Here is an 11,581-nt window from a genome sequence, read left to right as displayed (position 1 = left end):
TAATGGCCATTTAGGTCTTCCTATTTTACAGATACCAACAAAGGAGTTCAAGCATGACATAAAAGGGCACTAGCTTGAATAAGAAAGATCCCTCACCACCTCAAAAGTCGGAACTCTAAGTCCTCATTTGGTGGTACTGTGTGGGAAGATTATGGAATCTTTAGGAGGTGGAACTTTATTGGAGGAAGTATATCACTGGGGTTAATTTTTAAGGTTTTATAGGCTGGCCTAACTTTCGGTTTTCACTCTGCTTCTGATGTATGGATAAAATTGTGATCATTCATCTTCCTGCTCCTGTCTCCATGTTTTCACTGACGTCATGCTTTTTCCACCATAATAGACTCTATCCTTCTGAAACTGTAAGTCATAAAAGGGGGGGGGGAGAAGAACGTGCTTAATGAGCTTTTAGTCCTGGTGCTCTATCACAGTGAGGGAGAAGTAATTAATAGGATAAGTTAGAAAGACATGTGAGTTCTCTATAGGAACTCTTTACCTGCATAGATATTAAAAAAACACCCACCCTCCTTATGGAGTCTCCCAAACAAAGCATAATTCCACCAAAATCCAGTTTGGGGGACCAATTCTTTATTGGGCTTACTCATAAAGTGTGAATAAGTGTTTACTTACAAGAGCTTGGATGAGCACTAAGTAGGAAGCAACACCTCCAGAAACTCTTTCCCCAGCATGGATGATGACTTCCTAATAGCTGCATAGATGGAGTCCCTCCCTTCCATTAATCTCCCCCAGTCTGTATACTCTAGCATCTCGTGATCAGCAGGTGCAAACGGGAGTACCTGCAATCTCGGGTGAGTCTACCCCTTCTTCTGTGAGCGAATCCACTCAGTGAGTTGCAGCTGGAGGCTTGCTTGCAAGTAGGCAGAGGTGTTCTGATGAGGGAGAATAGGAGAACATTCTACAACAGGCTTTCCACCCAGGTTTCTCAGATTCCAGGAAATAGGAAGTGCCTAGAATTTGAACATATAACACAAGACGTTGGGGACATCTCAGGGAGGGAGGAGTCCACTGTCATTAGTGCAAGGAAGCAGGAGACAACGTAAATGTCGAGACCCAGACAGCTAAGTTTACAGAACTGACGAATCTGTGAGGCAGCTAGGTGAGGATGAATGGGGTAGAGCTAGCAGCTAATGTGACCAGCACAGAAGCCATGCCATAGCCCCACAGTACTAGAAGGATGAGCATCTGGCCAAGTAGGATGCTTGTTTTATCACATTGTTCAGACATTACCCCAAAGTAGGCCCTGTAGTACCTTGACTTAGTTACCTCCTTTTTCAGTAGAAGACAAAGCTTCCTCTTGTATGCCCTCTGCTGTGTTTGGGGTTACTGAAGTTCTCACAGTCCCTATGCCCTCTCCATTCTCAGCTCTGGTTCAGTGTCCCTCCCATCCTGTCCATATGGTGGTGGTGGCAGGGGAACCTGGACTCTAGCCACTTTCCTGACCCTGCCCCATCCCAAACTTCTTCACAGTTACACCCTCCCTGCCTTGCCCAACCCAGTCACTTGCTCCATTTGGCTGTAAGCCTAGGTCATAGCTTGCTTCCTTTTTAAGTGAGCCCATTTCTCCTCTATCTCAGCCAATTTTGTAGTCACCTCTGACAGAAAATGAAACTCTCTCCTGCTGGCTGCCTTGCCCTTTCCCTTCTCACTGTCACCCAGCCTGAGCTGAGGATCAAGAGCCTCTGAAATGCTAACAGAGGTGGGAAAAGAGATTATTGTGGGAAATATAATAGTATATTGATCAACTGTGTACACAACTGCTGGTTTATGGCCCACATGTCCACTGATAGCAGGGAGCAAAAAAGGTTAAAATCCCTGTTGGTAGAGACCCACCCTTCTAGTATGCACCAAGGCTGCCCAGGCCTTCCTTTCACAAGTCAGCCCCCTTTGAACTTACACAACTTACTTATTTATGCATGTGTTTGTTCACTAAGATATTTCTAGGTATGTAGCTCAGTTAATAGACTGTTTACTTAGCATAAATAAAGCCCTGGGTTTGACCCATAGCACTGTAGAAAATTTGATTATGGTAATACACACCTGCTATCTCAGCATTCAGGAAGTAAAGGCAAGAGATCAGAAGTTCAAGGTCATCATGGGCTACAGCGAGTTCAAGACCATAAAATTCTATCTCAAATAAATAATTAAATACATAAAACCAACACATAAACAAGAAAAAAAAAAACATTTCCAACTTGTCTCCATTCGTATCATGCACAAGGTAAAGACTGAGAATTTATCAGTCCTGGCCCCAGCATTTGAGAAGCTCGAAGCTCCACGGAGAGTAAGACATCAAAACCCATAACCACAGTGGAAGAGAGTAAAGGGTGTGCCTTGAGCATGGGTGTGAACATGGAGAACTACACTATCTGAGCATCCTACAGAGTGTGAGATTGGAGAAGGGCTTAGCTTCTTCTCCAAGCTGCCACCACTGTAGGGCAAAAGGGACAACTGGAGCAGGAAGCCAACCAATCACTGAGCACCCTGACTCTGGATCCAGAGACAGTGAAAGAAACACACCCTGGACCTGAGACCTGGTCCAGGGGAAAAAAACATCTTTATCCCTGAACCCAGGACTAAAGAAAGACATATGTCCTGAGTCTGAAACCAGTGCCAAAAAAAAAACCACTTTGTTCCCTGGTCCTAAGATTAGAGTCAAACAGCCAAAAAAGAACCAGTGAAAGAAATACAATTTAGTCATGAAATGACAGTTATCTCTTCCCCTGACCAACTAAACTAACCAATCCCCGAGAAGGGAAAACTAACCAATCCCTCTTCTCCATGGGAAAACTCCACCTAAGAAGCCCTATGATAAGCCTCTCTGCCTATTCAGTTAGAGGCTGCCACTTATCCCTCCCTGACAGAGGTGGCTACTCACCTTCCTTTCAAAATAAATATCTTTCTCAAAAGAGTCTTTGGTGAGCAAAATAGAAGAAGTTGGCAGGGATGTCTCTTAGGAGACCATCCCCCACCACACCCCAGCTTCAGGTAGCCTGGCTTCCTGATAGTTAAAACACCTTTCCTCCAGAGCTGAGCTGTCCCATTGCAGCTCCAGCCTCCAGAGATGTTCTTATGTGACTCTACCCCTCCAGATCTGTCCTATTGTGGCTCTAAGTATAGCCTGGCTTCCTGAAAAGTCAGGATATCTCTGCAACTCCACAGCTGTAAAACAACCTACAACCTGCAGTCAGTTCACTGGTCTCTTGCCCAGCTGGGCTTTAACTTGCTGTCTATCCCAGGAATCCTTCCATTGGGTGTGAGAAGATAGGTGCCCAGTTACATCTGAATTACAAACAGTAAGACAGCTTGGGTAAAAGTACAGTCCAAACATTGTACAGGATATAGTTACACTTAAAAGTATGTTTGTTTGTATGATATTCAAATGTAACTTAGCATGCATTTTTAATTTTTTTTAATTATGGAAATTTTGTGGACAAAGAAGGCTAAAACTAGGATAAAATAGACTAAGGTGAACTTGTTTGGCAACAGTGGTACCCTATTTACCAGGTTTTCTCAGATAAAAAGCACCTGGAATTCCTGTTAGCAATTGGTGTCCAACCTGTTCTTTGCTCAAGCATGATGAAGGGGTGAACCTGTTTGATAAAAGCAGGGAGAGCAAAGGGGCTCAAGGCCAGGTGTAGAAATGCATGCTTGTAATTTCAGGGCTCAGGAAAAGCAGGAGGATTATTGAGAGTTTGGCGCTAGCACAGGCTGCACAGCAAAATCGTCTCAAAAATAGAAAGAAATTTAGCTGTTACTCAAGTGGAATCTTCATTCTTCCTGGCTAGTGTTTATAGTGCTAGAAGAAGCTACACATGCTACTAGAGAAGAAAAGTACTCACTGATCTCACCAGCTATGAAACCTAGCTATAATAAGGACTTATCTGGCAAGATACGCCCCACCAGTGCAAGAGTGGTACAGATGCCATGGGAGTAGCCAACCACTTTTAACAAATTGATTTTAAGGTCTGCTCTATGAGAACCCACAGTTTAAGGGGAACCCTACTATTATTACACTGCTAAATGGATACAGCACTAAAACAATTTCTAATTAGTTATTGCTGTACTCTCATCAAAAATCCTCTTATTAGCAGATACCAATTAATACAAAAACCCACAACTTGTCAGTATGCAGAGAATAAGAGGCTGAGAGGTTCTCAGTCCTAAATGGGACAATTACATTGCATTCCTTTCCTCAAGGCTCAGGAATCGACATGGGAAGAGTGTAAGAGCTAACTTTCAGGAGCCTGAGAACTCTCAGAAGTGGTGGAACATATCATGGTATGGGCAAGCTATGGCTGCCTGTGCACCTCCCCATAAAGATGAGGCAGTGAAGATTCCTAGGGTAAAGCAGAGAAAGGCAGGATCTAGAACCTGGCCAGGGGTCAGCAGAGGGACAAAGCCTGGAGGGATTCAACTAATACAGAAACTCAAGGTGCCAGAAGAGCAAGCATGACCCTCAGGAACAGCTGCCTCAGTCTGAGTTACCACACCTCATTATGTTTTGAAGAAATTCTGCCAACCTTTTCTAAGAAACATAAACTGAACAGATACATTGTAAATCATTCACATCTGAGCATTTCTACAGAGGGCTGAGCATTTGTCCACCACATTTAAGCAACCACATCCCATATCCAATAGCCCTCTAACACCTAGAATTACCAAATCAGCATTTACTTATTTATTTATTAACTCATTTATTTGCTTATTTATTTATTTATTTATTTATTATTTTAAAGGACTTCTCTGAGTACAGCCCTAGCTGTCCTGAATTCACTCTGTAGACGAGGCTGGCCTCCAACTCACAGAGATCCACCTGCCTCTGACTCTTAAGTACTGGGATTGAAGGTGAGCACTACATGCTCAGAATTTATTTTTGAAAGTTAATTTCACTCCAGATCTCATGTAGCCCAGGCTGGTCTTGAACTTGCTATGTAGCCAAGGATTAACTTTTATCTTCCCATATCCATATCCCAAGCCCTGGAATTACAAGCAGCATGCATCACTATGCTCCCAAGGTTTTGAGCAAGTTAGACAAGCACCCTACAAATTGAGCTACATCCTTAGCCCATTAGTAAATCTATATAATGTTTGGGGGCATTTAAGGAAATCATTTTAAGGTATAATACCCTCCTGGGACAGGAAGCCTCAGGGATTGTGGGACCAATACCTTCTTTTCAATGTCTCAGTTTCCTGTAGGAATTGGAATCCTGAGAAGCAGTCCATTGGTCTTAGAAGCAGTAATGAATGCAAAGAACAAGCAGCTGCTGGGTGGGGGCTGGTGTCATAGGGGAGTCTGCAAAAACACAGCTGTAAATGGGACATAGTGGGCAAGGAACAACCAACCATAAAGGCTTTGTAGTCCAATAGCCCTAGGTTCAAATCTCTGAGATACTTGAAAGCTATGGGATGTTGGGAAAGTCGCTATACATCTCAGCACTTTCATCTTCTCATCTCTGAAATGGATACACTTGTCTGAATTTTTCAGGGCAACTGTAAGAGATCAATAAGATCATTATAAGTGGAAAGCTAAGCTAAGCTAAAGTTCCAGAAAATGGGAAACCTTGGCAAGTTAGGACCAACAAATATCTCTAAGACCTGATGGGATAGAATTTGGGACAATGCACTTTGTTCACACAATTACCCCTCTTCATGCTTCACTGACGTAGAGTTATCAAGACTTTCCAAAGTCCCACAGTAGCTCCCGTTCTTGAAATGACCACAACTCTTGGCTACACTCCAGTCCCATAGGCCTCTAGAGACTGTAACCAGAGGAGTTCAGAAAACACATTAGAGGAGATGGAGGGATACTATTTTCATTAATGTTTTTCCACAAAAGGTGTGCTGCCTAGCCTAACTTGGTTTGATTAGCATAGACAAACGGCCAGAGCTATTGATGCAATCTATGTGGATGCAATCTTTCTTGGCCTTGAAAAAGGAAGAGGAGGAGAAAAGAGTAAGCTTACCCATCTATTGTCCAGAATTCTGATAGCATACTTACAGTCACCCTTGAACTGCCTGGCCTGGACTCCTGATGCTCCTGTCTATACCTTCTGAGTGCTGGGATTACAGATGTGTACCACCATGCCTCAATAACAAACCCTTTCTTTTGTAAAGAACATAAACTTCAGATATTTTATTATAGCAACTGAAAATGAACTAGCACAATTATTATTCATCAGGAAGATGTGGATTGAAAAAAGTGACTTTCAAAATGGCTTGCATGGCTACCATTCACTGCTGTTTTGAAGTTCCAGGTACAGTAGTTTAAATAGTTACTAAATGAATGAGCATGAGCAATAAACCCCATCTAGCACGCAAACAGACTTTCTTCTGCTTAGTTGAGAAAAACTGGCCATGGGCACATAGCCCTCAGTAATCCCAGAGCCTTCCTTGGGGTACTATTGTATTTTAGAGTTCCAGGAACCATATGCAAAACCTTGTTACATGTCACAGTTGAAGGCAAACAAGATTGTTAAGTTTTGGGGACACATCACATAGAGTACCAAGACATTGACAGTCAACCGCAGAACTGACTTCATTCAATTAGACAGCATTTTACTCTAACACACAAGTGCTTGCTGAAAGTCAACCAACAAATGTATTCTAAGAGAGAAAGTAATTGTTATCTTGCAAGATGGGGTCAGGAAAATGGCTTCAAAGTGAGGAAATAACCTCTCAACTCACAGGATCCTATTGTTTTCAGGATGCATATTTTACTTTCTTTGATTTGCAAAAGGAAAATAAAACACAGTTTTTAAAAAGGTGTTTTTGTAACTGTGAGAAGGAAAAAAATCACTGTGTCTAATTGTACTCTATTGAAAGGCTGGGCTGTCAGGGTTAACATTTCAAAACAGGTCTTGATATACTTCAGTTTAGCAGCTGGTAGCAGTTTCCCCAAGCCCTCAGTGTATCATTATTTCTCAGCCATAACTGTCTCCTATGTCATTGTTAAGGGTTGAATTGCATTCTACAAAAATATATAGAAATCTTAACCTTAGTACCTGTGAATTTGACTTTCTTTGAAAATAAGTTATTTCCTAATGTCCAAGTGAATGTAAGGTCATAATTCAAAATGAAAGATGCTTTCACAGGAAGAGGGAAATTTAAACCCCGAGTTATATGGTTACACAAAAATATTAAGGGGTGATGGTAGGGGTCCAGTCCATCATAATATAAAAAACATACTTCAAACACAAGAAGGAGCTCTGAAGAGAAAATGGCACTACTAATACCCTCACTTCCAACTTCAACCCTTTACAACTGCAAAAGGATTCATTTCTATGTCTTAAGCCACTCAACTTGGAATGCTTTGTTATGGAAGTCCCAGGAAATTCAGGCATCTCCCTTCAACTCTTCTGTACCAAGCCTCCTACTCCCAACCCAACTTGTTCACTGCTCTGTGCCCTACATGCTTTCCTGCATACATCATTACAAGACTTTATAGGAGACCATAAGTTCAAGTGATAAGGGACAGCATCAGCTTCCCTTTACGGTACTGATAAAAGATGTCCTCATGTGAACATATTCTGTGGTCAACATAAATTTAGCCTGTGCTGGCTCCATTTCATAGTGACCCTTCTCCCTTTCTATTTGCCAATGTTCTAGTTAGTGAAAGCTCATCCCAGGGATCATTGTTACCATCAACTCTTCCCTACATCCCCAGGAACTTTATCAGTGCATCCTGTGTTCCATAGCATCTTGTACATTGCCAGTCTAGAGCATTTGCCACATCAACTCGACTATTCCTGTTTTGAGGAATGTCTTTTCACTTCTTCAATAGCTCAGGGTTCTGATTACTTGTTATCACCATCTGGATTCTCCTCCTTTTATGGCTTCCAGCCTGGACTGTAATGAGATACTTGGCAAATTCTGTATCAGTTGTGTTCATTTATTACTTGTGTCTTACCATAGGTAGGTACAGGTTAGGGTAGCTGTCTATTCACTCAGTAAGGATAATTGTGAAGCAACTTCATGTTAATTTGTTTAGGCATTTGTTGCCCTTGTATATTAGTCCTGCCTTGTTTATCTTGTCTGAGTCTTAACCCTGTTTCCTTGTGGCTCCAGATATTGTGTCTATATCATCAAGGGTAACCAATGACTGATTGTTGCAATGTTCTTAACCTAGTTTAATTGAAGAATGAAAAGATGTGTATGTGGCACATACTCATAACCTCAGCACAGGAGGTTGAGGCAGGAGGATCAAAAGTTTGAAACTATCCTGTGCAAGACTGTCTTGGATTAAAACAACAACAACAAAATGTAACTCACTGACTGAACAATACTAGAAGTGAAAATAATATCACTATATTTACTTCCCTCCCTGAAGGGATACTTTTTGATAGTGGGGTCTTTGTGCATAATAAAACAGTTGGGACTTTAACAGCTGTCAGAGTGGCTATTTTACCCAGATGGAGAGTGTAGCGAGCTGCGTGGTGTCACACCTGATGGAGATGTATAATCAACTCCTGAGATGGCTAAGGCCTGACCTTGCTATGATCACGCAATGATTATCAGCTGCCTGCATATGCGTGGGCCTATGGGCAGTGCCCACCTGGCAGTTCCGAGTTGGCAGCTCATGCCTACTTAAGGGCTGGGAGAGGGTTTGCCCAGAGAGAGAGGGTAGAGAGAGAGGGAAAGAGAGAAGGAGAAAGATTACTGTGAATAAAGTCCTGAAAACTGCTGCAAGAAGAGCTCCGGGTGTTGCGTTTTTCCTTGCTGGACGAGGGTGGACGCGACAGGAGAGGTCATGTCATTACAGTAGTGTGTTGTCCAACAATAGCTGTAGCATGTGGGAAGGTTTTGAAATGACCCATATCTACCTCAGATCTACATGACTTCAGACAAGGGTTGGTAGATAAGTGCATGACTAATAACTCCTCAGGCAGATTTATCTCCCAGTGGTTTGTGAGAGGATTATATTTATATCAGTTATATTGAGTGTCACAAACCTCTATGCACTTGTTAGAATAGGCAAAATCTGGCAGCTACTTTTAGCTAAAAGGGTCAAGTAGTATGTCTTCATCTCATACTACTTTTTGACCAGTATTTCCATCATCCCATAGATTAAACACTTTACGTCTCTAAGCTCACCTTTTCTTAGATGCTATGGATGAATGAGATCATGAAGCATTTGTCTGTATGTAGCTTATATCATTTGACATGATGGCCTCTAATTCACTCAACTATTTCCACAATGACAAGATTACACTTGGTTTTATGGCTGAACAATTGTCTATTAAGTATATATACAAAGTCACTGTTGGAGGGTTTTACTTCTATTCTGTTTGCTGCAGTGAGTATTCAGGCACTGTAACTCACTGACTCATTCATAATCATTGTCTCTTTTAAAGAGACAACTGTTCTATTTAGGAAGGAGTTTATATCTACAGATGACAAGCCATGGCTCTAGTCTCAGTGCCATTTATCACAAGACAATTATCGTAAGATTCTCACAACCTCTATAAGCTTGCTTTTTTGCACCCATGAAAGAAGTATGGGCACTGCTTTAGTTGCTTTTATAATACTGTAATAAAACGCCGTACCTATAATTTATGGAATGAAGGATTTATTTGGCTTCTAATCCAGAAGGATAAAAGTTTATCATGTGGGTCATCATGGAAAACTGGTGCAGAAGACTGAGGACTTACATACTGAAACCCAAGCAGAAAGAAGAGTGAGATATGAATGGTACATGACCTTTGAAACCATAATGCCTTGAAATACTTCCTCCAGTAATGCCACACATCTTAATCATTCCCAAAATATCACCAACCATGGACCAAATATTCAAACATTTGAGTCCATATTGAATATTTTCATTTAAACCACATTAGCCACTTTACTAATCTACCTTTAAAGGACAGAGCATAGGACAGATAAGAAGAAACAAAAGTAGCTCAGCTGATAGCACTGGCTATAATTTCAGTTACTTAGGAAGTTGAGGCAGAAGGAACACAGTTCAAGGCTTGCCTGACCTATAAAGTGTAGGCAGAGATGGCTTGTTGGTGTCTGGCTTCCCAGACCCAAAACAATCACACAGAAACTGTATTAATTAAAACACAGCTTGGCCAATCACTTAAGCATATTGCTAGCTAGCTCTTATATCTTAAATTCACCCATCTCTATTAATCTTTACATCACCATGAGGTTGTGGCCTACTGGCAAAGTTCCAGCATGCTCCTGAGAATGTCTTTATCCTTTGGTGGCTACACTCTCTCTGACTCCACCTGCTTTCCTTCTATATCTGCTTAGAATTCCCACCTTGCTCTATTCTGCTAAACCACTGGCAGGAACAGCTTTATTCATTAATGAATAAAAGCAACACTTATACAGAAGGAATTCCCACAGCATTTCCCCTTTTCTGTCCAAATAAAAAGGAAGTTTTTAACTTTTAACATAGTAAAAATTACATATAAAAAAACAGGTATTAAGCAAGAATTACAGTCACAATATTTATATCTACTTTATCTTTTATCATATCTAAGAAAAACTATAACTATAACTATCTATTCTTCAACTGCATCAAAGACTACAGAAAGATATAATATTACCTAAGTTAATAGGAAGTGCATTATAAGCAACTTTCAAAACTCTATAATTGACAGAGACATCTCATTGCCTGGACAGTCACCCAAAGTTGTTCTGTACCATTGTGACATCCATCTTCAGCTTACAGACCCATAGTATCCAGAAGACTTTTCCATAAATCAGGAAATTTCAAAGACAATTCCACCTATATTGGAAGTTTGTCAGTCACTTTCTTCTGTGTCCTTCAGAATGTCTGGAGGAAATCCTGAAGGACCATCTCACCTTTAGGCAAGTTCAGGAGTCATTTTTCTGTGTATCCTGCATGTCCAGTTCATACAGAATAACATCAAACAGTCTGGGAAAAGAGCAGTTTCTAGCCCAAATGGCTAGGAAACTCCATAAGGAACCTCTTTGATGCCTATTTTCCTGTTGAAGTAATTTGTGCTCCTAGGAGCAGATGTGTCTCATTGTCACAAAAGTCCTAAGTTTTTAAACATTTTAAATGCCATATTCCATTAGTCTTTGAAAGGTTTGAAGAATACCTAGCCATCTGAAATATATGTCTGTACATCTAGAAAGCCTAACTAACCTGACTACAAACTTGACTGTTGTAGATTCTCTCTATTCACCTGTATTTCTTAATTATACGTTGTATTTTTAAATGAGCCACACAAACACAATACCTTAATCAAGAGCAGAAATATACATATAACAAAATGACCTTAAATTTCTATCAGTAAACCAAGATCCATACCAATACCAAGTATTCATCTCTATAGTATATCCCCCTTTAAATGTTAACAAATTTTTATAAACAATATTTGGGAATTTGGGTGTAGTTCTCTCCAAACTGCTTCCTGCTTTCTCTTTGGTGAAGTATTTGGGGAGTTCACAGAAACCTTTCAGGGGTCTTGTTCCATCAAGGCACTTTAGCCTGGAAGGAATCCACAAGTTCTCATCCTCTGTGGAACAAAAGTAGAACCTTTTTTCCAGAGTAACACATCCTTAGACCAAATTTTGAAGTCAAGATACCTTT

At 40.9% G+C, this 11,581-nt stretch overlaps 1 long non-coding RNA gene across 1 annotated transcript in view; it reads right to left on the bottom strand.

The window, feature by feature from the left end:
- Positions 1–772: 772 nt before the first annotated feature.
- The window catches only part of LOC126489404 (uncharacterized), a 20,451-nt gene continuing 9,642 nt past the window's right edge, over positions 773–11,581 (bottom strand). The window contains exon 3 of the long non-coding RNA XR_007588914.1: positions 773–965. This is a non-coding gene — a long non-coding RNA (uncharacterized lncRNA). The remainder of the gene's footprint in view (positions 966–11,581) is intronic.

Source organism: Alexandromys fortis, unplaced genomic scaffold (genome assembly GCF_014885135.2).
Source record: "Alexandromys fortis isolate MF-2015 unplaced genomic scaffold, M_Fortis_MF-2015_v1.1 scaffold_206, whole genome shotgun sequence".
In the NCBI taxonomy this organism is placed as follows: domain Eukaryota; kingdom Metazoa; phylum Chordata; class Mammalia; order Rodentia; family Cricetidae; genus Alexandromys; species Alexandromys fortis.
The sequence above is the reverse complement of the archived record's forward strand: the minus strand, read 5'-3'. Positions and strand labels throughout refer to the sequence as shown.